We start from the raw sequence: 27,313 nt of genomic DNA, 5'->3' as shown, positions 1-27,313 counted from the left end.
ACTTGTGGTCTGGCCACCTTTGTACAGGAAGTGGCAGCAAAACAGCTTGTGGGTTTTACTTTGTGGTGTTTGTGGTTCAATTTCTCACACAATAAACAGCTCCTAAATGTTTCACTCTTTTGGGTGGAGTCATCTTCTGCCTGCTCTGTGGAGCAAGTTTGGCTAAATTACTGTTGTCCGTGACCATGGGAGGTCATTTGGTATTGAAGTGTTACATTTATATCCCACCTTTCCTCCACAGGTAGGATTGTGAGGTAGGATTGGCTGAGATACCATGGCTGACCCAGGTCACCTAATGAGCTTTATTAGATCCTAGTCCAGTACTCTAACCTACTTATGATAATTTCAAGGACAGATTTCTGTAATGTGTTGTATGTGGGGCTGCCTCTGATTACAGTCATACCTTGGTTGTCGAACACCCAGGAACTCGGACGCTTTGGCTCCAGGACACCGCAAATCCAGAAATGATTGTTCTGGATTGCAAACATTATTTTGGAACCCAAATGTCTGACGGGGCTTCCGCGGCTACTGATTGGCTGCAGGAGCAATTTGGTTTTTGAACATTTTGGAAGTCGAACTGTATGGTTGAGAAACTTCAGCTAGTGCAGAATTCAATGAGTAGCTGGCTTACTGGCACAAGATATTGCACCAATCCTGGTTCAACTGCAATGGCTGCCAAGCAGTTTCTGGGCCCAATTCAAAGTGCTGGTTTTGCCCTATAAAGTGGTACCTCGGGTTAAGTACTTAATTCATTCCGGAGGTCCGTTCTTAACCTGAAACTGTTCTTAACCTGAAGCCGCCGCACCGCTGGAGCCTGATTTCTGTTCTCATTCTGAAGCAAAGTTCTTAACCCGAGGTACTATTTCTGGGTTAGCGGAGTCTGTAACCTGAAGCGCATGTGTCAGGGGTTTAGGAGCAGAGGCACGGGCAAGGGAGGAAACAGAGAGCGAAGGGGAGGAGGCAGAAGAAAAGATGAGTGATGACGACGACCCGAGATCTCCTAGTCTTTCCAGTGAATCAGAGGATTCACAGAAAGGAGCACCAGTGGCCAGGGCAAGGGGGGCACCCCAGGAAGATAGAGCCAGAAGGGACTCAGGGGGGAGCAGCTGGAAATCGGGACCAGCGTCACCGCCAGGAAGCAGGGAAGAGGAAGGGAGCCAGGGGGGAAGCGCTGGCAGCTCACCACAGGAGGGAGGGCATGAGTCAGGAGTGGCCACACCTCCATCGGGGAGCGAAGAAACGGTTAAGAGGAAGGTGGAAGGTTGGGCGCGCGCGCCAAGTTCAAATGCAGAGGAAGGCGGCGCAGTAAGCAGCCCCGAAAGGGAACCAGGTCCTAAAGCCCGGCGCAAGGAGGCAGGAGGGTCCGGGTCAGCGTCAGAAGAATCCCGGAAGGAGGAGGCCCCGGGGGGTAGAGGGACCCAGAGGAGGACAGTCAGGCGGAAAAGGTGGAGCAAGGCTAGGATATTAAGTTGGTGCTCACGGGGCGGAGACTCAGACGGAGCTTCGCCGATCTAGCTACTAGACGTAGAGTTTGCGCGCAGCAGCGTGAGAATGGAAACTGTAATTCAATAAAGACTTTTACCCAATGATCGCTGGCTAGCGTGATCCTCTGTGAGCTAGGATCTTCAAGCAGCTCTGACAGTAAGCTCCGTCTCATCATTGTGGGCATCTACAGCCTCGAGGAGGGGAGAGAAACAGGTGCCTACTAGCGAGCTCACGAACGGCAGACGACATGACGGCTGAGCAGCAGATAGAGGACCTCAGAAAAGCAGTGGCACAACTGAACGCCGAGGTTCTCGCATCCAGGAAGAGAGAGGAGGAGGCAGCTGCCGCCTGCAGGGATCTCCAGGTCAGGTTAGACGTGCTGACAAAGCAGACACCCCGGCAGGAGGGAATTGGGTTGGCGAGACGGGCAGGCGGGCTAGTCTCTCACTTCGATGGGAACCTGCAACAGTATCCCAACTTTAGAGCCGACGTACTGTGCGCACTGCAACTGCTGCATAAAGACTTTAGAGATGAACAAGAGAGAGTGGGGTTCATCATGTCCCATCTGCATGGGGATGCGAAAGCATGGCTACGCAATTTATGGAGAGATAAGGATCCGGCGCTCCAGAATGCGGATGCCTTTATTAAAGCGATGGATGGGTGCTTTTTATCAAGTATTGACGTGGATCTTGCACGGAAGGAGGTGCATGGGCTGAGACAAGGGAGGGCCAGCGTCAGGCAGTATCATGCCCGCTTTTTCGCCTTGGTCAGTGCCCTGGAATGGGACAGAGATTCGGCTCCTGTAAGAGACCTCTTTTGGGAGGGGCTGCACAACTCGATTAAAGATGAGATCGCGAGGGGGGAGAGACCCCGAACCACCCAGGAGGTCGTTCAGAGGGCACTGGCAGTGGGGGTGAGGCTGGAAGGACGTCCGTGGAGCAGGGACGAAGGGCGTGGAGGGCGCGAACCAGCCGGGGGCCCCTCCTTCCTTCCCAGAGAAGCAGCGCGGGCGCAATCCACGCCTCCACCAGGAGGAGGAGCCGAACCTATGGAGGTTGGAGGTGCAAGGGCTCAGTCAGCAACCAGAGCCCTAGCACCGGCAGCAGTGAAAGCGAAGCCTCCTAGAGGGAACAGGAAGTGTTACGTCTGTGAGGAACCAGGGCATATGGCAAAAGAGTGTCCCCAGAGGCCCCACAAGCTCACTGCAGCCTCAGCAATGGTGACTGCAGCAACGCAGCAAGGAGGACCACAGCAGGGAAACGACGCAGTCTGGCTGGAGGAAGAGGCACTGGGGCCCAGCCAGACGTGTTAGTGACGCAGCCCCCAGAAATTTTGCAGCCCGTGAACCCCCTCCCGCCCAAACCAGTAGTGCGGCTCACAGCATCTCTCCAGCTGCCCAATGGAATCACCATAGACGTGCCAATCACCATCGACTCAGGCAGCAATGCGGACTTTATAGGGCAGGACTTTGTCGACAGGCACGCTGTGCAGTTGCTGCCAGCCACACTGCCCCTGCAGGTTGTCACGGTGGATGGCAGGGAGCTGCTCGGGGGGCAAGTGGTGAAGCAGACGCCACCAATGGTGATGCGACTTGGGAATCACAGAGAAATCATCAGCTTCAACGTCACTCAACTATCTGACACGCCCGTTGTATTGGGCATGAGTTGGCTGGACAAGCACAGCCCAACGATGGCTTGGTACCAGAGGCAGCTGACCTTCGGCTCTTCCTTTTGTGCTGAACACTGCATCGTGCCCAGGCAGGAAGGAGAGGAAGAGGAGTCACAGCTGCTGCTAGGCACGCTGCAAGCGATTCCCCACAAGTACGCTGAATTTTTGGAAGTTTTCTGCGAGAAGGAGGCAGACAGGCTACCCCCTCACAGACCATATGACTGCAAAATTGACCTGCTGCCGGGGGCGGCGCTGCCTAAAGGGAGACTGTATTCCATGTCAGAGGACGAACTGCAAGAACTCAAGGAGTTCATTGATCATAATTTGCAGCGCGGCTTCATCCGGGAGTCCAAGGCAGTGGGGGGCAGTCCCGTATTCTTTGTTAAGAAGCGGGACACGCCCCAAAAGAGACTCGTAGTGGATTACAGGATTTTGAACAGTGTGACTAGGCCATCGGACTTCCCCATGCCCCGAATTGACGACCTCCTCGCGAAGGTACGGAAGGGCAGAGTGTTCACCAAGTTGGACCTGCGGGGGGCGTACAACCTCATTCGCATGCGGGAGGGTGATGAGTGGAAGACAGCCATGTTCACGCCACTGGGGACCTACGAATATAGAGTTATGCCTTTTGGATTGCAAAATGGCTCCCACGTTTTTCAAGCATTTATGCATCACGTGTTGGCGGGACTTCTCTACAAGACGTGCGTCTGTTTCTTAGATGACATCCTGATCTTTTCGGAGTCGCAGCAGGAGCATGACAAGCACGTCAAGGAAGTGCTGAGCAGGCTAAAGCAACATAGGCTCTACGCCAAGCTGGAGAAGTGCCAATTTGACGTGACGGAGGTGGATTTTCTGGGCTACAAGCTGTCTGACAAGGGGCTCGCCATGGACAGCGCCAAGGTTCGAGCGGTGTTGGATTGGAAGAGCCCGCGCAACCGGAAGGAGGTCCAACGGTTTGTCGGCTTTGCGAACTTCTATCGCAAGTTTATCAAGGGCTTCGCGATGCAGACGGCGGCCATCACTGACACGCTTAGCTCCAAGAAAAAGAAGTTCATTTGGACAGAGCAGGCGGAGCAGTCCTTTCAGGCACTCAAGCGTCTCTTCGCGTCGGAAGAGCAGCTGCTTCATGTCAACCCCAGCAAGCCGATGAGGGTGGAGACAGACGCTTCGGACAGAGCCGTGGGGGCGGTCCTGCTGCAGAAAGACCCGCAGGGGGTGTGGCGACCGGGAGCGTTTTACTCCAGGAAGCTCAGCAAGTCCGAGCAGAACTACACCATATGGGACAGGGAGTTGCTGGCCATTCACGCAGCGTTCAAGGCGTGGAGGCACTTTCTGATCGGCGCCAAGCACACAGTGCAGGTTTGCACGGACCACAAGAATCTAGAGCACTGGCGCACGGCACAGTTCCTGAATCAGAGGCAGATACGTTGGGCTGAGTTCTTTGCGAACTTCGACTTCCGAATAGAGTATGTCCCGGGGGACACCAACATCATGGCAGACGCTCTCTCCCGTAAGCCACAGTATCTGGAGGACGCAACACCAGCGGCCGCCATGCACATCTTCGCACCGACAGTGTGGGCGTGCGCCGCGGCGACCGTGGACCTAGAGGCGGTGCGACGAGCGTTGCAGGGGGACTCCTTCGCACGAGCAAAGATGGCAGAGGTGCAAAGGGGCAAGGCAGCGGCCGACGGTTTCCAGCTAAGAGATGGATTGCTCATCCGTAAAGGGGCCATCTACGTGCCGGGAGACGAACTTCGAGCCAAGGTGCTGCAGCAGCTGCACGACGCGCCCACGGCTGGGCACTTTGGCAAGGAGAAGACGGTGGAATTAGTAGCCAGGGATTTCTGGTGGCCTGGAATGAGAGGGGAGGTCGCAGACTACGTGGCGAGGTGTGACACCTGCCAGAGGGCCAAACCAGTGCACAAACCGCCGGCCGGACTGTTGGAACCGCTGCAAACTCCGGTCGAACCTTGGGAAAGGGTGGCCCTGGACTTTGTCACGGATCTGCCCAGCTCAAGGGGCAAGACGGCAGTGCTGGTGGTGGTGGACCTGTTTTCCAAGATGGCCCATTTCATTCCGTGTGCTAAGGTGGCCACGGCGGAGCAAACCGCCAAACTGTTCATAAACCACGTGTTCAAGGTTCACGGTCTGCCACGGTCTATTCTGTCCGACCGGGGGCGGCAGTTCATCTCGAATTTCTGGCAGAAGCTGATGGGCTTCCTGAACGTCAAGATCAACCTGGCGTCGGCGAGACACCCGCAGACCAACGGGCAAGCGGAGCGGGTCAATGCCATCATGCAGCAGTACCTGAGATGTTATGCAAATCAACAGCCTGCGACGTGGGTGGATTACCTGCCGCTTGGCGAGTTCGCCTACAACAACACGAAGCACGTGTCCACGGGGGTCACGCCGTTCTTCGCCAACAACGGGAGGCACCCCAGAACCTTCCCGGGACTGGAAAGAATGGGGGAGGGGGAGCCGCAGACAGCAGATGCGTTCGCGTCGGAGCTGCAGGAAGTCCACGATCAGCTGAGGCGCCACCTGGAGCTGGCCAAGCACGCATACAAGGTACAAGCAGACAAGCACAGAAGGGTTGGAGAAGAGCTCCACGTGGGAGACTGGGTTTGGTTAGCAGCCCACGCAGTGCCGGCCAGGTCGTTGGCCAAGAAGAAACTAGGGCATAAGCAACTGGGGCCCTACCAAGTCGAAGAGCAGGTCAACCCGGTAGCTTTCAGACTGGCACTTCCGGAGGGTTCCAGGATGCATCCGGTATTCCACAGATCGGTGCTCACTCCCTACAAGGCACCGCACAGGTTCCAGGAACCCGGAACGGCGCCGAGTCCGGCCAGAGACAGAACAGGGCACGCGGGAGTGGCACAGAAGGAGCGCATCAACGAAGTCACGGAGATTTTGGACTCCAGATGGGGGGAAGAAGGGGTAGAATACTTTCTCGCCAAGGAGGGCACCCCGGCCAGTGCGAACAGCTGGGTGCCGGGCTACGCCTTAGACGAACCTCTGCTCAAAGACGAGTTTCATGCCCTCTTCCCACATAGACCTATGCCAGCAGACTTTTTCGACGACTGGCTTTTCACGCCCACGCTTTCGGCCAGCACGTTCCGGGGGTTCGACTCGGACGAGGAACCGACACGAGACGTCCGTTCCCCGGAGGGGTCACCCTCGGGATCCGCCTCAGAACCCTCGTATTGGTGGGACGATAGGCCAGAGGAGCAGTTCCGCAGAAAGTGGCTGGAATGCTCAGGACGAGCAACGCCGCCAGGAGGAAGTGAGGGAGAGACGGACATGGACATTTTCGGGGACGACCCTGGTTTCGAGCACGGCGGCACAGAGATGGAAGCGGAGGTGACCGTCGTCGACGAGAGCAGGGAGGAAGAACCGGAAGACTTCAGATGGAGGCCCGCCACGGGAAGCGACCGATATCCGACGTTCGTCCCTTTGCAACAGCAGCCCCCAGCTCCAGCACCGGAAGGAGGGGAGGGGGGAATGGGGGGCTTCGAGGGGGGGATGGATGTCAGGGGTTTAGGAGCAGAGGCACGGGCAAGGGAGGAAACAGAGAGCGAAGGGGAGGAGGCAGAAGAAAAGATGAGTGATGACGACGACCCGAGATCTCCTAGTCTTTCCAGTGAATCAGAGGATTCACAGAAAGGAGCACCAGTGGCCAGGGCAAGGGGGGCACCCCAGGAAGATAGAGCCAGAAGGGACTCAGGGGGGAGCAGCTGGAAATCGGGACCAGCGTCACCGCCAGGAAGCAGGGAAGAGGAAGGGAGCCAGGGGGGAAGCGCTGGCAGCTCACCACAGGAGGGAGGGCATGAGTCAGGAGTGGCCACACCTCCATCGGGGAGCGAAGAAACGGTTAAGAGGAAGGTGGAAGGTTGGGCGCGCGCGCCAAGTTCAAATGCAGAGGAAGGCGGCGCAGTAAGCAGCCCCGAAAGGGAACCAGGTCCTAAAGCCCGGCGCAAGGAGGCAGGAGGGTCCGGGTCAGCGTCAGAAGAATCCCGGAAGGAGGAGGCCCCGGGGGGTAGAGGGACCCAGAGGAGGACAGTCAGGCGGAAAAGGTGGAGCAAGGCTAGGATATTAAGTTGGTGCTCACGGGGCGGAGACTCAGACGGAGCTTCGCCGATCTAGCTACTAGACGTAGAGTTTGCGCGCAGCAGCGTGAGAATGGAAACTGTAATTCAATAAAGACTTTTACCCAATGATCGCTGGCTAGCGTGATCCTCTGTGAGCTAGGATCTTCAAGCAGCTCTGACAGCATGTAACCTGAAGTGTATGTAACCTGAGGTACCACTGTAAAGTCTTACAAGGCTCAAGACCACAATACCTCAGGGACCTTTTTCCATATGAATCTTCCTGAGGCCTTCAGATGATGTGTGCCTCTGCTATGAATGGTCCAGAGCAGGGGTTGGCAAAGTTTTTGTGGCTTGGGCCAGTTCATGGTCCCGCAGATGCCACGGTGGGCCAGTGTGTGTGTGTGCACGTGCATGCACGCATGCACACACGCACACACGCATGCACAAATGCTATTTCTGGCACTCCTTCCGGCGTGGAAGAGGTGTGCACAGCTTCCCATTGGCTGCAGGAGCTTCCTGCAGCCAATGGGAAACCGGCCGATGTCATGGAAGGCGGTCCCCGCTCTGTTCTGCGCAGTGCACGGGAGCCGACCGAGCAGGCAGTGAGGTTCCCTGAGCGGGCAGCAGAGGTCCATGGGCCAGTTTAAGGACCCCCATTGGCCGCTTGTGGCCCATAGGCCTTAAGTTGCTTACCCCTGGTCCAGAGGGTAGCTGTTAGGATATTTCTGTTCCACCTTAAAAAGGGAGCAGGTTGTTGTGTCACAGCCTGCGTATTTCCTGTTCACAGGAAGTTTATGTTTTGTTTTTGCTTTCGTTTCTCTCTGTGCCTGAACATCGAAGCAGGCAGTCATGTTTTTTCTTTGTTCTGACCAACGCTGAATAACGTTGTAAATAATGCTCTCCTGAGTGCATCTTTCGCTGTGCGAACTCTGCTGATAGAGCGTGCACGAGCTCTGGAATGTGGCAAGCTATTTCTGAGGCTTGTGTCACTAATTGACTGATACTGCATTTCTACGAGAGATCGATGGATCGTCCGGAGACGGCGTGGGGGCATGATGGCTTTTGTCTCCCTGGCAGTATCCCAACAGTAGCAACATGAGAATGGGCCTTTTCTGTGGTGGCTCCCCATTTGTGTAATGCTCTCCTGAGAGAGGCTCAACTTGTACCTTCATTACATATCTTTAGGCACCAGGCAAAAACATTCCTATTCTCCTGGGCCTTTGGGTAAATAAACAATCCTTACTTTTAAATTGTGGGGGTATTGTTTCTGTTTGTTACTATGTTAAAGATTTGTGTGTTTTTATATAGTAAACTGCACCGTGATCCTCAGATGAATGGCAGTATAGAAATTTAATTAATAATATTAAGCACAATGATATTTAACATTTATATATCATCATTTTCCTACATGGCTTACAAAAAAACAACAACAATTGAAAATGTACACAGAAATACAACAAAATCAAAAAGGTGGGCATATAATTTTTCGAAATATAGATTAAAGTATGCACATAAGAAGAGCACATGTCTAGGTTCACATGTCTAATCAAGAAAGGCCAAAGACACTGTCTCACACAGGTACACTAATCTGTCAAACGGTAGAAGAAGTGGGTTGGGTTGTGGAGTCCCAGTCTACAAAAGAACCATTAAAGTCTGTTCCATATAAAAATATCTTTGAATAAGTAACATCCTGACTCCTCCCTGGAAACTACTGTGACTGATTTACTGTTAGTGCTGGGCAACCCCCTTTTCCAACATGCAGCCTGTTTATTCTGGCAGCGGAAAGAGGCAATTGATTCCACATGAACACCGTTTTGGATTCTCCTTTGAAGTAACCCTTGAAAGGCTGTTCCTTCACTAACAGGGCGGCAGCAAGTCATGATACATTCAAAGCGAATTCATCCTAGTTGCCCTGTGGGAGTGGGTGACCTCAGACCCAAGTGCCAATGTAGTCCTCCAGTCCTTTCTGTCCAGGCCTGACACCACTCACTGACCCTGCTTTGCACTCCTTCAGGTCATTTTTCTCACCTGGATAACCCTACCCGAGAGACAGAAGGAGAGAAATAGCACGAACACGCCTTGTTTTCCAAAACCTGAGCAAACCTATGGCAGCCACAGAAACCACATCCGCAACTCTGGATATAACTTATCCTAGGCTTAATGTGATATATGTGTACTGCAAGAATGCAAAGTGAATATTTTTCTTACCTGAAGATTTCGTCGTCATCGTCCCCCCCCCGCCCGCCCGCCCACCCCATAATAGAACTTGGTCCATTCTGAATGCTGAAAGAATACCACGTGTGCGCAGTCCGTACAGGATTCCGCATATATGTAGTCCTTACGAAATTACGAGCGTGATCAGTCGGTACGGTATGCCATGCGTGCTGAGTCTGGAAGTGATGCTATATGTGCACACTCCATGGACGATGTCACTCTTGTTCAATTCCATGATAAAACACATGTGTGCAGTTGGACAGTATGCTGCACATGCACAGTCTGTATGGAATGCTGCGTGTGCACAGTCCGGAAGTGATGCTACATGTGCACAATCCATACAGGTTGCTGCGCTTGCTCAGTTCCACAGTATACTGTGTGTGGGCAATCCGTACTGGAATCTGCACGTATAAAGTCCTTACAAAATGGAGAGCATGAGAAGTCCGTACGGTATGCCACGCATGCTGAGTCCGGAAGAGATGCCACGTGTGCACAGGTCATGGACGATGCAGCGTTTGTGCAATTCCACGATATAACACGTGTGCGCAGTTGGACAGTGTGCCGCGCCTGCACATTCCGTACGGGATGCTGTGTGTGAAATGTCCGCACCAGATTCCACATGTACAGAGTCGTTATGAAATGGCGAGCGTGCACAGACCGTACGGTATGCCAAGCGTGCTGAGTCCGCAAGTGATGCCAAGTGTACACACTCCATGGACAATGCATCACTTGTGCAATTCCACGGTATAACGTGTGTGCACAGTCCGTACAGGATTCCACACGTACACAGTCCTTATAAAGCGGTTAGCGTGCACAGTCCGTACGATATGCCATGCATGCTGAGTCCGGAAGTGATGCCAAGTGTGCGCAGTCCATGGACAATGCAGCGGTTGTGTAATTCCACGGTATAACGCATGCGCACAATTGGACAATATGCCGCACCTCCGCAGTCCATACGAGATGCTGCGTGTGCACAGTCTGCACAGGATTCTGCACGTACAGAGTCTTTATGAAATGGCGGGGGTGCGCAATCCGTACGGTATGCGACGCTTGCGGAGTCCGGTAGTGATGACACAAGTGCACAATTGATATAGGTTGCTGCACTTGCGCAGTTCCACGGTATATGGCGTGTGCGCAGTTGGACAATATGCCGCGTGTGCACAGTCCATATGGGATGCTGCATATGCACAGTCCGCACAGGAATTCGCATGTACACAGTCCTTATGAAAGGGTGAGTGTGCGCAGTCCGTACGGTATGCCACATGTGCTGAGTCCGCAAGTTATGCCAAGTGTGCATATTCCATGGACGATGCATCGCTTGTGCAATTTCACGGTATTATGTATGTGCACAGTTGGACAGTATGCCGCGCGTGCGCAGTCCATACGGGATGCTGCATGTGCACAGTCCGCACAGGAATCTGCACGTACACAGTCCTTATGAAATGGCGAGTGCAGTCCGTACGGTATGCCATACATGCTGAGTCCGCAAGTTATGCCAAGTGTGCACACTCCATGGACGATGCATCGCTGGCGCAGTTCCACGGTATACCGCGTGTGCACAGTTGGACAGTATGCCGCGTGTGCACAGTCCATACGGGATGCTGCATATGCACAGTCCGCACAGGAATTCGCATGTACAGAGTCCTTATGAAACGGTGAGCGTGCGCAGTCCGTACGGTATGCCACATGTGCTGAGGCCGCAAGTTATGCCAAGTGTGCATATTCCATGGACGATGCATCGCTTGTGCAATTTCACGGTATTATGTATGTGCACAGTTGGACAGTATGCCGCGCGTGCGCAGTCCATACGGGATGCTGCATGTGCACAGTCCGCACAGGAATCTGCACGTACACAGTCCTTATGAAATGGCGAGTGCAGTCCGTACGGTATGCCATACATGCTGAGTCCGCAAGTTATGCCAAGTGTGCACACTCCATGGACGATGCATCGCTGGCGCAGTTCCACGGTATACCGCGTGTGCACAGTTGGACAGTATGCTGCGTGTGCACAGTCCATACGGGATGCTGCACGTGCACAGTCCGCACAGAAATCCACACGTACACTGTCCTTATGAAGGGCGAAAGTACGCAGTCCATACTGTATGCCACGCGTGCTGAGTCCGCACATGATGCCGCGTGTGTACACTCCATTGACGATGTCACGCTTGTTGAATTCCACGGAATAACGCGTGTGTGCAGTTGGACAGTATGCCGCGTGTGCGCAGTCCATATGAGATGCTGCAAATGCACAGTCCGCACAGAAATCCGCACGTACACAGTTCTTATGAAGTGGAGAGCGTGCGCAGTCCGCACGGTATGCCATGTGTGCTGAGTCCACAAGTCATGCCAAGTGTGAACAGTCCATGGACGATGCAGCGCTTGTGCAATTTCACGGTATTACGTATGTGCGCAGTTGGACAGTATGCCGCGTGTGCGCAGTCCATAAGAGATACTGCATGTGCACAGTCTGCACAGGAATCCGCACGTACACAGTCCTTATGAAATGGCGAGCGTCCGCAGTCCGTACGGTATGCCATGCATGCTGAGTCCGCAAGTTATGCCAAGTGTGCACACTCCATGGACGATGCATCGCTTGCGCAGTTCCACGGTATACCGCGTGTGCACAGTTGGACAGTATGCCGCGTGTGCACAGTCCATATGGGATGCTGCATGTGCACAGTCCACACAGGAATCCGCACGTACACAGTCCTTATGAAGTGGCGAGTGTGTGCAGTCCATACGGTATGCCATACATGCTGAGTCCGCAAGTTATGCCAAGTGTGCACACTCCATGGACGATGCATCGCTTGCGCAGTTCCACGGTATACCGCGTGTGCACAGTTGGACAGTATGCCGCGTGTCCACAGTCCATATGGGATGCTGCATGTGCACAGTCCACACAGGAATCCGCACGTACACAGTCCTTATGAAGTGGCGAGTGTGTGCAGTCCGTACGGTATGCCACGCGTGCTGAGACCGAAAGTCATGCCAAGTGTGCACACTCCATGGACGATGCATCGATTGCGCAGTTCCACGGTATACCGCGTGTGCGCAGTTGGACAGTATGCCGCGTGTGCACAGTCCATACGGGATGCTGCACGTGTACAGTCCGCACAGAAATTCACACGTACACTGCCCTTATGAAGGGCGAAAGTACGCAGTGCATACTGTATGCCACGCGTGCTGAGTCCGCACGTGATGCCACGTGTGTACACTCCATTGACGATGTCACGCTTGTTCAATTCCACGGAATAACACGTGTGCATAGTTGGACAGTATGCCGCGTGTGCGCAGTCCATATGAGTTGCTGCATATTCACAGTCCGAACAGAAATCCGCACGTACACAGTTCTTATGAAGTGGTGAGTGTGTGCACTCCGTACGGTATGCCACGCGTGCTGAATCCGCAAGTGATGCAAAGTGTGCACACTCCATGGATGATGCATCGCTTGTATAATTCCACAGTATAACGCGTGTGCACAGTTGGACAATATCCCGCACCTCCACAGTCCATACAGGATGCTGCGTGTGCACAGTCCGCACAGGATTCCGCACTTACACAGTCCTTATGAAATGGCAAGCGTGCGCAGTCCGTACGGTATGCCACGCGGAATGAGTCCGCAAGTGATGCCAAGTGTGCACAGTCCATGGGTGATGCAGCGTTTGTGCAATTCCACGATATAACACGTGTGCGCAGTTGGACAGTGTGCCACGCCTGCGCAGTTCGTACGGGATGCTGCGTGTGAAATGTCCGCACCGGATTCCGCATGTACAGAGTCCTTATGAAACGGCGAGTGTGTGCAGTCTGTAAGTTATGCCACACGTGCTGAGTCCACAAGTGATGCCACGTGTGTATACTCCACGGACGATGCATCGCTTGTGCAATTCCACGGTATAACGCGTGTGCACAGTCCGTACAGGATTCCGCACATACACAGTCCTTATGAAATGGTGAGCGTGCACAGTCCGTACGATATGCCATGCATTCTGAGTCCGGAAGTGATGCCAAGTGTGCACAGTCCATGGACGATGCAGCCCTTGTGCAATTCCACGGTATAACGCGTGTGCACAGTTGGACAATATGCTGCACCTCCGCAGTCCGTACAGGATGCTCCGTGCGCACAGTCCGCACAGGATTCTGCAAGTACACAGTCCTTATGAAATGGCGGGGGTGCGCAGTCCGTACACTATGCGACGCGTGCTGAGTCCAGTAGTGATGCCACAAGTGCACAATAGATATAGGTTGCTGCACTTGCACAGTTCCACGGTATACTGCGTGTGCGCAGTTGGAAAGTATGCCGCGTGAGCGCAGTCCATACGGGATGCTGCATATGCACAGTCCACACAGAAATCCGCACGTACACACTCCTTATGAAGTGGCGAGCGTGCACAGTCCATACGATATGCCATGCCGTAAGTTATGCCAAGTGTGCACACTCCGTGGACGATGCATCGCTTGCGCAGTTCCACGGTATACCGCGTGTGCGCAGATGGACAGTATGCCGCGTGTGCACAGTCCATATGGGATGCTGCATATCCACAGTCCACACAGGAATTTGCACGTACACAGTCCTTATGAGGTGGCGAGCGTGTGCAGTCCGTACAGTATGCCACGCGTGCTGAGACCGCAAATCATGCCAAGTGTGCATACTCCATGGACGATGCATCGCTTGTGCAATTCCACAGTATTACGCTTGTGCGCAGTTGGACAGTATGCCGCGTGTGCGCAGTCCATACGGGGTGCTGCATGTGCACAGTCCGCACAGGAATCCACACGTACACTGTCCTTATGAAGGGCGGAAGTACGCAGTGCATACTGTATGCCACGCGTGCTGAGTCCGCACGTGATGCTACGTGTGTACACTCCATTGACGATGTCACGCTTGTTCAATTCCACGGAATAACGTGATGCATCGCTTGCGCAGTTCCACGGTATACCGCGTGTGCGCAGTTGGACAGTATGCTGTGTGTGCGCAGTCCATATGAGATGCTGCATATGCACAGTCCACACAGAAATCCGCACGTACACAGTTCTTATGAAATGGTGAGCGTGTGCAGTCCATACGGTATGCCACGCATGCTGAGTCCACAAGACATGCCAAGTGTGAACAGTCCATGGACGATGCAGCGCTTGTGCAATTCCATGATATAACGCGTGTGTGCAGTTGGACAGTGTGCTGCACATGTACAGTCCATACGGGATGTTGCATGTGCACAGTCCGCACTGAAATCCACACGTATAGATTCCTTATTAAGCCCCGAGCGTGCGCTGTCCGTACGGTATGCCACGCGTGCTGAGTCCGCAAGTGATGCCACGTGTGTACACTCTACGAACGATGTCATGCTTGTTCAATTACAAGGTATAACGCGTGTGCGGACTCAGTACCTGATTCCGCACGTAACGCGTGTGCGCAGTTGGATAGTATGCCGCGTGTGCGCAGTCCATATGAGATGCTGCATATGCAAAGTCCACACAAAAATACGCACGTACACAGTTCTTATGAAGTGGCGAGCGTGTGCAGTCCGTACGGTATGCCAAACATGCTGAGTCCGCAAGACATTCCAAGTGTGAACAGTACATGGACGATGCAGCGCTTGTGCAATTCCACGATATAATGTGTGTGCGCAGTTGGACAGTGTGCCGCGCCTGCGTAGTCCGTACGGGATGCAGCGTGTGAAAAGTCCGCACCTGATTCCGCTCATACAGATTCCTTATGAAATGGCGAGCGTCCGCAGTCCGTACGGTATGCCATGCGTGCTGAGTCCGGAAGTGATGCCAATTGTGCACAGTCCATGGACGATGCAGCCCTTGTGCAATTCCACGGTATAACGCGTGTGCACAGTTGGACAATATGTCGCACCTCCGAAGTCCGTACAGGATGCTCCGTGCGCACAGTCCGCACAGGATTCTGCACGTACACAGTCCTTATTAAATGGCGAGGGGGCACAGTCTGTACAGTATGCGACTCGTGATGCCACAAGTGCACAATAGATATAGGTTACAGCACTTGCGCAGTTCCACGGTATACTGCGTGTGCGCAGTTGGAAAGTATGCCGCGTGACCACACTCCGTGTGCATACTCCATGGACGATGCATCGCTTTTGCAATTCTACAGTATTACGCTTGTGCGCAGTTGGACAGTATGCCGCGTGTGCGCAGTCCATACGGGGTGCTGCATGTGCACAGTCCGCACAGGAATCCACACGTACACTGTCCTTATGAAGGGCGAAAGTACGCAGTGCATACTCTATGCCACGCGTGCTGAGTCCGCACGTGATGTCACGTGTGTACACTCCATTGACGATGTCACGCTTGTTCAGTTCCACGGAATAACGTGTGTGCGCAGTTGGAGAGTATGCATCGTTCCACGGTATATGGCGTGTGCGCAGTTGGACAATATGCCGCGTGTGCGCAGTCCATATGAGATGCTGCATATGCACAGTCCGCACAGAAATCCACACGTACACAGTTCTTATGAAGTGGTGAGCGTGTGCAGTTCGTACGGTATGCCACGCATGCTGAGTCCGCAAGACATGCCAAGTGTGCACAGTACATGGACGATGCAGCGCTTGTGCAATTCCACGATATAATGCGTGTGCGCAGCTGGACAGCGCCGTGCCTGCGTAGTTCGTACAGGATGCTGTGTGTGAATAGTCCGCACCTGATTCCGCTCGTACAGAGTCCTTATGAAATGGCGAGCGTGGGCAAACCATATGGTATGCCACGCGTGCTGAGTCCGCAAGTGATGCGAAGTGTGCACACTCCATGGACGATGCATCGCTTGTATAATTCCACAGTATAACGCGTGTGCACAGTTGGACAATATCCCGCACCTCCACAGTCCATACAGGATGCTGCGTGTGCACAGTCCGCACAGGATTCGGCACTTACACAGTCCTTATGAAATGGCAAGCGTGCGCAGTCCGTACGGTATGCCACGCAGAATGAGTCCGCAAGTGATGCCAAGTGTGCACAGTCCATGGGTGATGCAGCGTTTGTGCAATTCCACGATATAAAACGTGTGCGCAGTTGGAAAGTGTGCCACGCCTGTGCAGTCCGTAGGGGATGCTGCGTGTGAAATGTCCGCACCGGATTCCGCATGTACAAAGTCCTTATGAAATGGCGAGCGCTCGCAGTCCGTACGTTATGCCACACGTGCTGAGTCCGCAAGTGATGCCACGTGTGTACACTCCATGGACGATGCATCGCTTGAGCAATTCCACGGTATAACGTGTGTGCGCAGTCCGTACAGGATTCCGCACGTACACAGTCCTTATGAAACGGTGAGTGTGCACTGTCCGTACGATATGCCATGCATGCTGAGTCCGGAAGTGATGCCAAGTGTGCACAGTCCATGGACGATGCAGCGCTTGTGCAATACCACGGTATAACGCGTGTGCACAGTTGGACAATATGCCGCACCTCCGCAGTCCGTACAGGATGCTCCGTGTGCACAGTCCGTACAGGATTCTGCACGTACACAGTCCTTATGAAATGGCGGGGGTGCGCAGTCCGTACAGTATGCAACGTGTGCTGAGTCCGGTAGTGATGCCACAAGTGCACAATAGATATAGGTTGCTGCACTTGCGCAGTTCCACCGTATACTGCTTGTGCGCAGTTGGAAAGTATGCCGCGTGTGCGCAGTCCATATGGGATGCTGCATATGCACCGTCCACACAGAAATCCACACGTACACACTCCTTATGAAGTGGCCAGCGTGCACAGTCCGTACGATATGCCATGCATGCTGAGTCCGGAAGTGATGCCAAGTGTGCACAGTCCATGGATGATGCAGCACTTGTGCAATTCCACGATATAACGCGTGTGCGCAGTTGGACAGTGTGCCGCGCCAGCACAGTCCGTACAGGATGCTGCGTGTGAACAGATTGCACATGAATCCGCACGTACAGAGTCCTTATGAAATGGCGAGCGTGCGCTGTCCGTACGGTATGCCATGCGTGCTGAGTCCGCAAGTGATGCCAGGTGTGTACACTGCATGGACGATGTTGCGCTTTTTCAATTCCACGGTATAACGCGTGTGCACAGTGTACCTGATTCCGCACGTACAGAGTCCTTATGAAATGGCGAGTGTGTGCAGTCCGTACGGTATGCCACGTGTGCTGAGTCCACAAGTCATGCCAATTGTGCACACTCCATGTTATGCCAAGTGTGCACACTCCATGGATGATGCAGCCTTGTGCAATTTCATGATATAATGCATGTGCGCAGTTGGACAGTGTGCCGAGCCTGCACAGTCCGTATGGGATGCTGTGTGTGAACAGTCCGCACCTGATTCCGCACGTACACAGTCCTTATGAAATGGCGAGAGTGCACAGACCATATGGTATGCCACGTGTGCGGAGTCCGCAAGTTATGCCAAGTGTGCACACTACATGGACGATGCATCGCTTGCGCAATTCCACAGTATAACGCATTTGGGCAGTTGGACAGTATGCCACGTGTGCGCAGTCCATATGGGATGCTGCATATGCACAGTCCGCACAGTTCCACAGTATACTGCCCAGTTCCGCAGTATACTGCGCAGTTCCACAGTATACTGCGTGTGCGCAGTTGAACAGTATGCTTCGCCTGCACAGTCCGTACGGGATGCTGCGTGTGCACAGTCTGCACCGGATTGCACACATACGCAGTCCTGACGAAATGGTGAGCATGCGCTGTCCGTAGGGTATGCCACGCCTGCTGAGTCCGGAAGTGGTGACACGTGTGCACATTCCATACAGGTTGTATGGACTGTGCACATGCAACATCCCGGAAGGACTGCGAAGGTGCGTCATACTGTCCAACTGTGCACACTCGTTATACCGTGGAACTGTGAGGAACTGGACACAGCACACACGGCATACCGTTCGTACTGGGCACACTGGCCAAAAGGACTGTGTACGTGCAGAATCCTGTGCGGACTGAGCACACGCAGCATTCCGTACGGACTGCGCAGGCGCAACATACTGTCCAACTGCGCACACGTGGTATACCGTGGAATTGCGTAAGCGCGGCATAGTGCATGGAGTGTGCACACATGGCATCACACTCGGACTGCGCACGCTCACCATTTCATAAGGACTGTGTACGTGCGGAATCCTGTACGGATTGAACACAGGTGTTATACCGTGGATTTGCACAAGCGTGGCAACGTCCATGGAGTGTGCACACGTGGCATCACTTGTGGATTCAGCACGCGTGCGTCATACTATCCACACGGGGTATACCGTGGAACTGTGCTAGCGCGCCATAGCACATGGAGTGTGCACACGTGGCAACACTTCCGGAATCAGTACGCTTGGCATGCCGTACAGACTGCTCACGGATTCCTGTGTGGACTGTGCACATGCAGCATCCCGTATGGACTGCGCACACGCAGCATACTGTCAAACTGTGCACACACGTAATACCGTGGAATTGCAGAAAGCGATGCATCGTACATGGAATATGCACACTTGGCATAACTTGCGGACTCAGCACGTGTGGCATACCGTACGGACTGCACACACTCGCCACTTCATAAGAACTGTGTACGTGCGGATTTTTGTGCGGACTGTGCATATGCAGCATCTCATATGGACTGCGCACACGCGGCATATTGTCCAACTGCGCACATGTGTTACTCCCTGGAAATGAACAAGTGTGACATCATCCATGATGTGTACACATGTGGCATCACTTGCGGACTCAGCACGCTTGGCATACCGTACAGATTGCGTATTTTCATCATTCATAAGGACAGTGTACGTACGGATTTCTGTGCGGACTGTGCACATGCAGCATCCCGTATGTACTGCGCATGCGCGGCATACTGTCCAACTGCACACACACGTAATACCGTGGAATTGCACAAGCGATGCATCATCCATGGAATCTGCACACTTGGCATAACTTGCGTACTAAGCACGTGTGGCATACCGTACGGACTGCGCACGCTCACCATTTCATAAGGTCTGTGTACGTGCGGAATCCGGTGGGGACTGTTCACACGCAGCGGACTGTGCAGATGCAGCATCTCATATGGACTGCGCAAACGTGGCATACTGTCCAACTGCACACACGCGTTATTCCGTGGAATTGAACAAGCGTGACATCGTCCATGGAGTGTACAAACGTGGAATCACTTGCGGACTCAGCACGTGTGGCATACCGTACGGACTGCGTACCTTGGCCTTTCATAAGGACAGTGTACGTGCGGATTTCTGTGTGGACTGTGCATATGCTGCATCCCGTATGGACTGTGGAGGCGCGGCATACTGTCCAACTGCGCACAAGTGTAATACCGTCCATTGACTGTGCACACTTGGCATCACTTCGGGATTCAGCATGCATGGCATATCGTATGGCCTATGCACGCTCCCCGCTTCATTTGGACTCTGTACGTGCGGAATCCGGTGCAGACATTCCACACGCAGCATCCCGTACGGACTCCGCAGGCGCCGCACACTGTCCAACTGCGCACATGTGTTATATCGTGGAATTGCACAAGCGCTGCATCATCCATGGACTGTGCACACATGGCATCACTTGCGGACTCATTCCGTGTGGCATACCATACGGACTGTGCACGCTCGCCACTTCATAAGAACTGTGTACGTGCAGATTTCTGTGCGGACTGTGCATATGCAGCATCTCATATGGACTGTGCACACGTGGCATACTGTCCAACCGCGCACATGCGTTATTCCATGGAATTGAACCAGCGTGACATTGTCCATGGAGTGTACAAACGTGGCATGACTTGCGGACTCAGCACGTGTGGCATACCGTACGGACTGCACACGCTCACCACTTCATAAGAACTTTGTGCGCATGCCATTTCATAAGGACTCTGTACGTGCGGAATCAGGTACGGACTGCACACATGCGTTATACCGTGGAATTGAAGAGCGACATTGTTCATAGAGTGTACACACCTGGCATCACTTGCAGACTCAGCAGGCGTGGCATACCGTACGGACAGCGCACGCTCGCCATTTCGTAAGGACTCTGTACGTGCGGAATCCGGTGAGGACTGTTCACACGCAGCATCCCGTAAAGGACTGCGCAGGCGCAGCACACTGTCCAACTGTGCACATGCGTTATACCGTGGAATTGCACAAGTGCGGCATAGTCCATGGAGTGTGCACACTTGGTATGAATTGCAGACTCAGCACACGTGGCATACCGTACAGACTGCACACGCTCGCCACTTCATAAGAACTGTATACGTGCGGAATTCTGTGTGGACTGCGCACACGCAGCATATTGTCCAACTGCGCACAGTCGTTATTCCGTGGAATTGAACAATCGTGACATCGTCCACGAAGTGTACACACGTGGCATCACTTGCGGACTCAGCACGTGTGGCATACCGTACGTCTGCGTACTTTTGCCCTTCATAAGGACAGTGTACGTGCGGATTTATGTGCAGACTGTGCACATGCAACACCCCGTATGGACTGCGCTGACGCGGCATACTGTCCAACTGCGCACACGCGTTATACCGTGGAATTGCACAAGTACGGCATAGTCCATGGAGTGTGCACATGTGGCACCACTTTCAGACTCCGCACTCGTTGCATACCGTACGGACTGCGCACGCTCGCCATTTCATAAGGACTGTGTACTTGCGGATTCCTGTGCGGACTGTGCACACGCGTAAAACCGTGGAATTGCACAAGCGATGCATCGTCCATGGAATATGCACACTTGGCATAACTTGCGGACTCAGCACGTGTGGCAAACCGTGCAACAGCGCACATGCGGTATACCATGGAACTGCGCAAGTGCAGCAACCTTTTCGGACTTTTCACACGCAGCATCTCATACGGACTACGCAGGCGCGGCACACTGTTCAACTGCGCACACGCATTATATCGTGGAATTGCACAAGCGCTGCATCGTCCATGGACTGTGCACAGTTGGGATGACTTGCGGACTAAGCACGCGTGGCATACCGTAGGGACTGCGCACGCTCTCCACTTCATAAGAACTGTGTACATGCAGATTTCTGTGCGGACTGTGCATATGCAGCATCTCATATGGACTGCGCACTCGTGGCATACTTTCCAACTGCGCACACGCGTTATTCCATGGAACTGAACAAGCGTGACATCGTCCATGGACTGTGCACACTTGGAATCACTTGTGGACTCAGCACGCGTGGCATACCGTACGGACTGCGCATGCTCGCCATTTCATAAGGACTGTGTACTTGCGGATTCCTGTGCGGACTGTGCACATGAAGCATCCCGTATGGACTCCGCACACGCGACATACTGTCCAACTGCGCACACGAGTAATACCGTGGAATTGCACAAGCGATGCATCGTCCACGGAATATGCACACTTGGCATAACTTTCGGACTCAGCACGTGTGGCAAACCGTGCAACAGCGCACATGCGGTATACCGTGGAACTGCGCAAGTGCAGCAACCTATATCAATTGTGCACTTGTGCCATCAATACTGGACTCAGCTCGTGTTGCATACCGTACGGACTGCGCACCCCCATCATTTCATAAAGACTCTGTACATGCAGAATCCTGTGCGGACTGTGCACATGCAGCATCCCGTACGAACTGCGGAGATGTGGCTTTGCACAAGCAATGCATCGTCCATGGAGTGTGCACACTTGGCATCACTTGCGGACTCAGCACGTGTGGCATACCATATGGTCTGTGCACACTCGCCATTTCATAAGGATTCTGTACGTGCGGAATCAGGTGCGGACTTTTCACACGCAGCATCTCATACGGACTGCGCAGGCACGGCACACTGTCCAACTGCGCGCACACATTATATCGTGGAATTGCACAAGCACTGCATCGTCCATGGACTGTGCACACTTGGGATGACTTGCGGACTAAGCACGCGTGGCATACCGTACGGACTGCGCACGCTCTCCACTTCATAAGAACTGTGTACGTGCGGATTCTGTGCGGACTGTGCATATGCAGCATCTCATATGGACTCCGCACACGCGGCATACTGTCCAACTGCGCAAAAGCGTAACACCGCGGAATTGAACAAGCAATGCATCATCCATGGACTGTGCACACTTGGAATCACTTGCGGACTAAGCACGCGTGGCATACCTTACGGACTGCGCACGCTCGCCATTTCATAAGGACTGTGTACGTGCGGATTCCTGTGCGGACTGGGCACATGAAGCATCCCGTATGGACTCCGCACACGCGGCATACTGTCCAACTGCGCACATGAGTAATACCGTGGAATTGCACAAGCGATGCATCGTCCATGGAATATGCACACTTGGCATAACTTTCGGACTCAGCACGTGTGGCAAACCGTGCAACAGCGCACATGCGGTATACCGTGGAACTGCGCAAGTGCAGCAACCTATATCAATTGTGCACTTGTGCCATCAATACTGGACTCAGCTCGTGTTGCATACCGTACGGACTGCGCACCCCCATCATTTCATAAAGACTCTGTACATGCAGAATCCTGTGCGGACTGTGCACATGAAGCATCCCGTACGAACTGCGGAGATGTGGCATTGCACAAGCGATGCATTGTCCATGGAGTGTGCACACTTGGCATCACTTGTGGACTTAGCATGTGTGGCATACCATATGGTCTGTGCACACTCGCCATTTCATAAGGATTCTGTACGTGCGGAATCAGGTGCGGACTTTTCACACGCAGCATCTCATACGGACTACGCAGGCGCGGCACACTGTTCAACTGTGCACACGCATTATATCGTGGAATTGCACAAGCGCTGCATCGTCCATGGACTGTGCACAGTTGGGATGACTTGCGGACTAAGCACGTGTGGCATACCGTACGGACTGCGCACGCTCTCCACTTCATAAGAACTGTGTACGTGCGGATTCTGTGCGGACTGTGCATATGCAGCATCTCATATGGACTCCGCACACGCGGCATACTGTCCAACTGCGCAAAAGCGTAACACCGTGGAATTGAACAAGCAATGCATCATCCATGGACTGTGCACACTTGGAATCACTTGCGGACTAAGCACGCGTGGCATACCTTACGGACTGCGCACGCTCGCCATTTCATAAGGACTGTGTACGTGCGGATTCCTGTGCGGACTGGGCACATGAAGCATCCCGTATGGACTCCGCACACGCGGCATACTGTCCAACTGCGCACATGAGTAATACCGTGGAATTGCACAAGCGATGCATCGTCCATGGAATATGCACACTTGGCATAACTTTCGGACTCAGCACGTGTGGCAAACCGTGCAACAGCGCACATGCGGTATACCGTGGAACTGCGCAAGTGCAGCAACCTATATCAATTGTGCACTTGTGCCATCAATACTGGACTCAGCTCGTGTTGCATACCGTACGGACTGCGCACCCCCATCATTTCATAAAGACTCTGTACATGCAGAATCCTGTGCGGACTGTGCACATGAAGCATCCCGTACGAACTGCGGAGATGTGGCATTGCACAAGCGATGCATTGTCCATGGAGTGTGCACACTTGGCATCACTTGTGGACTTAGCATGTGTGGCATACCATATGGTCTGTGCACACTCGCCATTTCATAAGGATTCTGTACGTGCGGAATCAGGTGCGGACTTTTCACACGCAGCATCTCATACGGACTACGCAGGCGCGGCACACTGTTCAACTGCGCACACGCATTATATCGTGGAATTGCACAAGCGCTGCATCGTCCATGGACTGTGCACAGTTGGGATGACTTGCGGACTAAGCACGCGTGGCATACAGTACGGACTGCGCACGCTCTCCACTTCATAAGAACTGTGTACATGCAGATTATTGTGCGGACTGTGCATATGCAGCATCTCATATGTACTGCGCACTCGTGGCATACTGTCCAACTGCGCACACGCGTTATTCCATGGAACTGAACAAGCGTGACATCGTCCATGGACTGTGCACACTTGGAATCACTTGTGGACTCAGCATGCGTGGCATACCTTACGGACTGCGCATGCTCGCCATTTCATAAGGACTGTGTACTTGCGGATTCCTGTGCGGACTGTGCACATGAAGCATCCCGTATGGACTCTGCACACGTGGCATACTGTCCAACTCCGCACACGCGTAAAACCGTGGAATTGCACAAGCGATGCATCGTCCATGGAATATGCACACTTGGCATAACTTGTGGACTCAGCACTTGTGGCAAACAGTGCAACAGCGCATATGCGGTATACCGTGAAACTGTGCAAGTGCAGCAACCTATATCAATTGTGCACTTGTGCCATCAATACTGGACTCAGCACGTGTTGCATACCGTACGGACTGCGCACCCCCATCATTTCATAAAGACTCTGTACGTGCAGAATCCTGTGCGGACTGTGCACATGCAGCATCCCGTACGAACTGCGGAGATGTGGCTTTGCACAAGCAATGCATCGTCCATGGAGTGTGCACACTTGGCATCACTTGCGGACTCAGCACGTGTGGCATACCATATGGTCTGTGCACACTCGCCATTTCATAAGGATTCTGTACGTGCGGAATCAGGTGCGGACTTTTCACACGCAGCATCTCATACGGACTGCGCAGGCACGGCACACTGTTCAACTGCACCCGCACATTATATCGTGGAATTGCACAAGCACTGCATCGTCCATGGACTGTGCACACTTGGGATGACTTGCGGACTAAGCACGCGTGGCATACCGTACGGACTGCGCACGCTCTCCACTTCATAAGAACTGTGTACGTGCGGATTTCTGTGCGGACTGTGCATATGCAGCATCTCATATGGACTCCGCACACGCGGCATACTGTCCAACTGCGCAAAAGCGTAACACCGTGGAATTGAACAAGCAATGCATCATCCATGGACTGTGCACACTTGGAATCACTTGCGGACTAAGCACGCGTGGCATACCTTACGGACTGCGCACGCTCGCCATTTCATAAGGACTGTGTTCGTGCGGATTCCTGTGCGGACTGGGCACATGAAGCATCCCGTATGGACTCCGCACACGCGGCATACTGTCCAACTGCGCACACGAGTAATACCGTGGAATTGCACAAGCGATGCATCGTCCATGGAATATGCACACTTGGCATAACTTTCGGACTCAGCACGTGTGGCAAACCGTGCAACAGCGCACATGCGGTATACTGTGGAACTGCGCAAGTGCAGCAACCTATATCAATTGTGCACTTGTGGCATCAATACTGGACTCAGCACGTGTTGCATACCGTACGGACTGCGCACCCCCATCATTTCATAAGGACTGTGTACTTGCAGAATCAGGTACGGACTGTGCACATGCAGCATCCCGTACGGACTGCGGAGGTGTGGCATTGCACAAGCGCTGCATCGTCCATGGACTGTGCACACTTGGCATCACTTCCGGACTCAGCATGCATGGCATATCGTACGGACTATGCACGCTCCCCGCTTCATAAGGACTCTGTACGTGCGGAATCCGGTGTAGACATTTCACACGCAGCATACCGTACGGACTGCGCAGGCGCGGCACACTGTCCAACTGCGCACAAGCGTTATATCGTGGAATTGCACAAGCGCTGCATCGTCCATGGACTGTGCACACCAGGCATCACTTGCGGACTCATTCCGTGGGGCATACCATACGGACTGTGCACGCTCGCCACTTCATAAGAACTGTGTACGTGCGGATTTCTCTGTGGACTGTGCATATGCAGCATTTCGTATGGACTGCGCACACGTGGCATACTGTCCAACCGCGCACATGCGTTATTCCATGGAATTGAACAAGCGTGACATCGTCCATGGAGTGTACACACGTGGCATCACTTGCGGACTCAGCACGCTTGGCATACTGTACAGATTGCGTACTTTTGCCATTCATAAGCACAGTGTACGTGCGGATTTCTGTGCGGACTGTGCACATGCAGCATCCCGTACGGACTGCATCATCCACGGAATATGCACACTTGCGTACTAAGCACGGGTGGCATACCGTACGGACTGCGCACGCTCACCGTTTCATAAGGTCTGTGTACCTGCAAATTCCTGTGTGGACTGTCATAGGCAGCATCCCATATGGACTGCGCACACGCGGCATACTGTCCAACTACGCACACGCGGTATACCGTGGAACTGCGCAAGTGCAGCAACCTATATCAATTGTGCACTTGTGGCATCACTACCGGACTCAGCACGGGTCGCATACCATACGGACTGTGCACCCTCGCCACTTCATAAGAACTGTGTACGTGCGGATTCCTGTGCGGACTGTGCATATGCAGCATCTCATATGGACTGCACACACGTGGCATACTGTCCAATTGCGCACACGCATTATTCTGTGAAATTGAACAAGCGTGACATCGTCCATAGAGTGTACAAACGTGGCATCACTTGCGGACTCAGCACGCGTGGCATACCGTACAGATTGCGTATTTCGCCATTCATAAGGACAGTGTACGTGCAGATTTGTGTGCAGACTTTGCACACACGTTATACCATGGAATTGCACAAGCTATGCATCGTCCATGGAGTGTGCACTCTTGGCATCACCTGCGTACTCATTCCGTATGGCATTCCATACGGACTGCGCGCCCTCGCCATTTCATAAGGACTGTGTACGTGCGGAATCTTGTGCGGACTGTGCACACGCACAGCATCTCATATGGACTGCGCACTTTTGCCATTCATAAGGACAGTGTACGTGCGGATTCCTGTGCGGACTGTGCATATGCAGCATCTCATATGGACTGCGCACACGTGGCATACTGTCCAACTGCGCACATGCGTTATTCCGTGGAATTGAACCAGCGTGACATCGTCCATGGAGTGTACAAACGTGGCATCACTTGCGGACCCAGCACGCGTGGCATACCGTATGGAGTGCGCACGCATGCCATTTCATATGGACTCTGTACATGCGGAATCAG

This window comes from Podarcis bocagei (assembly GCF_964188305.1).
Source record: "Podarcis bocagei genome assembly, chromosome: Z".
In the NCBI taxonomy this organism is placed as follows: domain Eukaryota; kingdom Metazoa; phylum Chordata; class Lepidosauria; order Squamata; family Lacertidae; genus Podarcis; species Podarcis bocagei.
The sequence above is the reverse complement of the archived record's forward strand: the minus strand, read 5'-3'. Positions refer to the sequence as shown.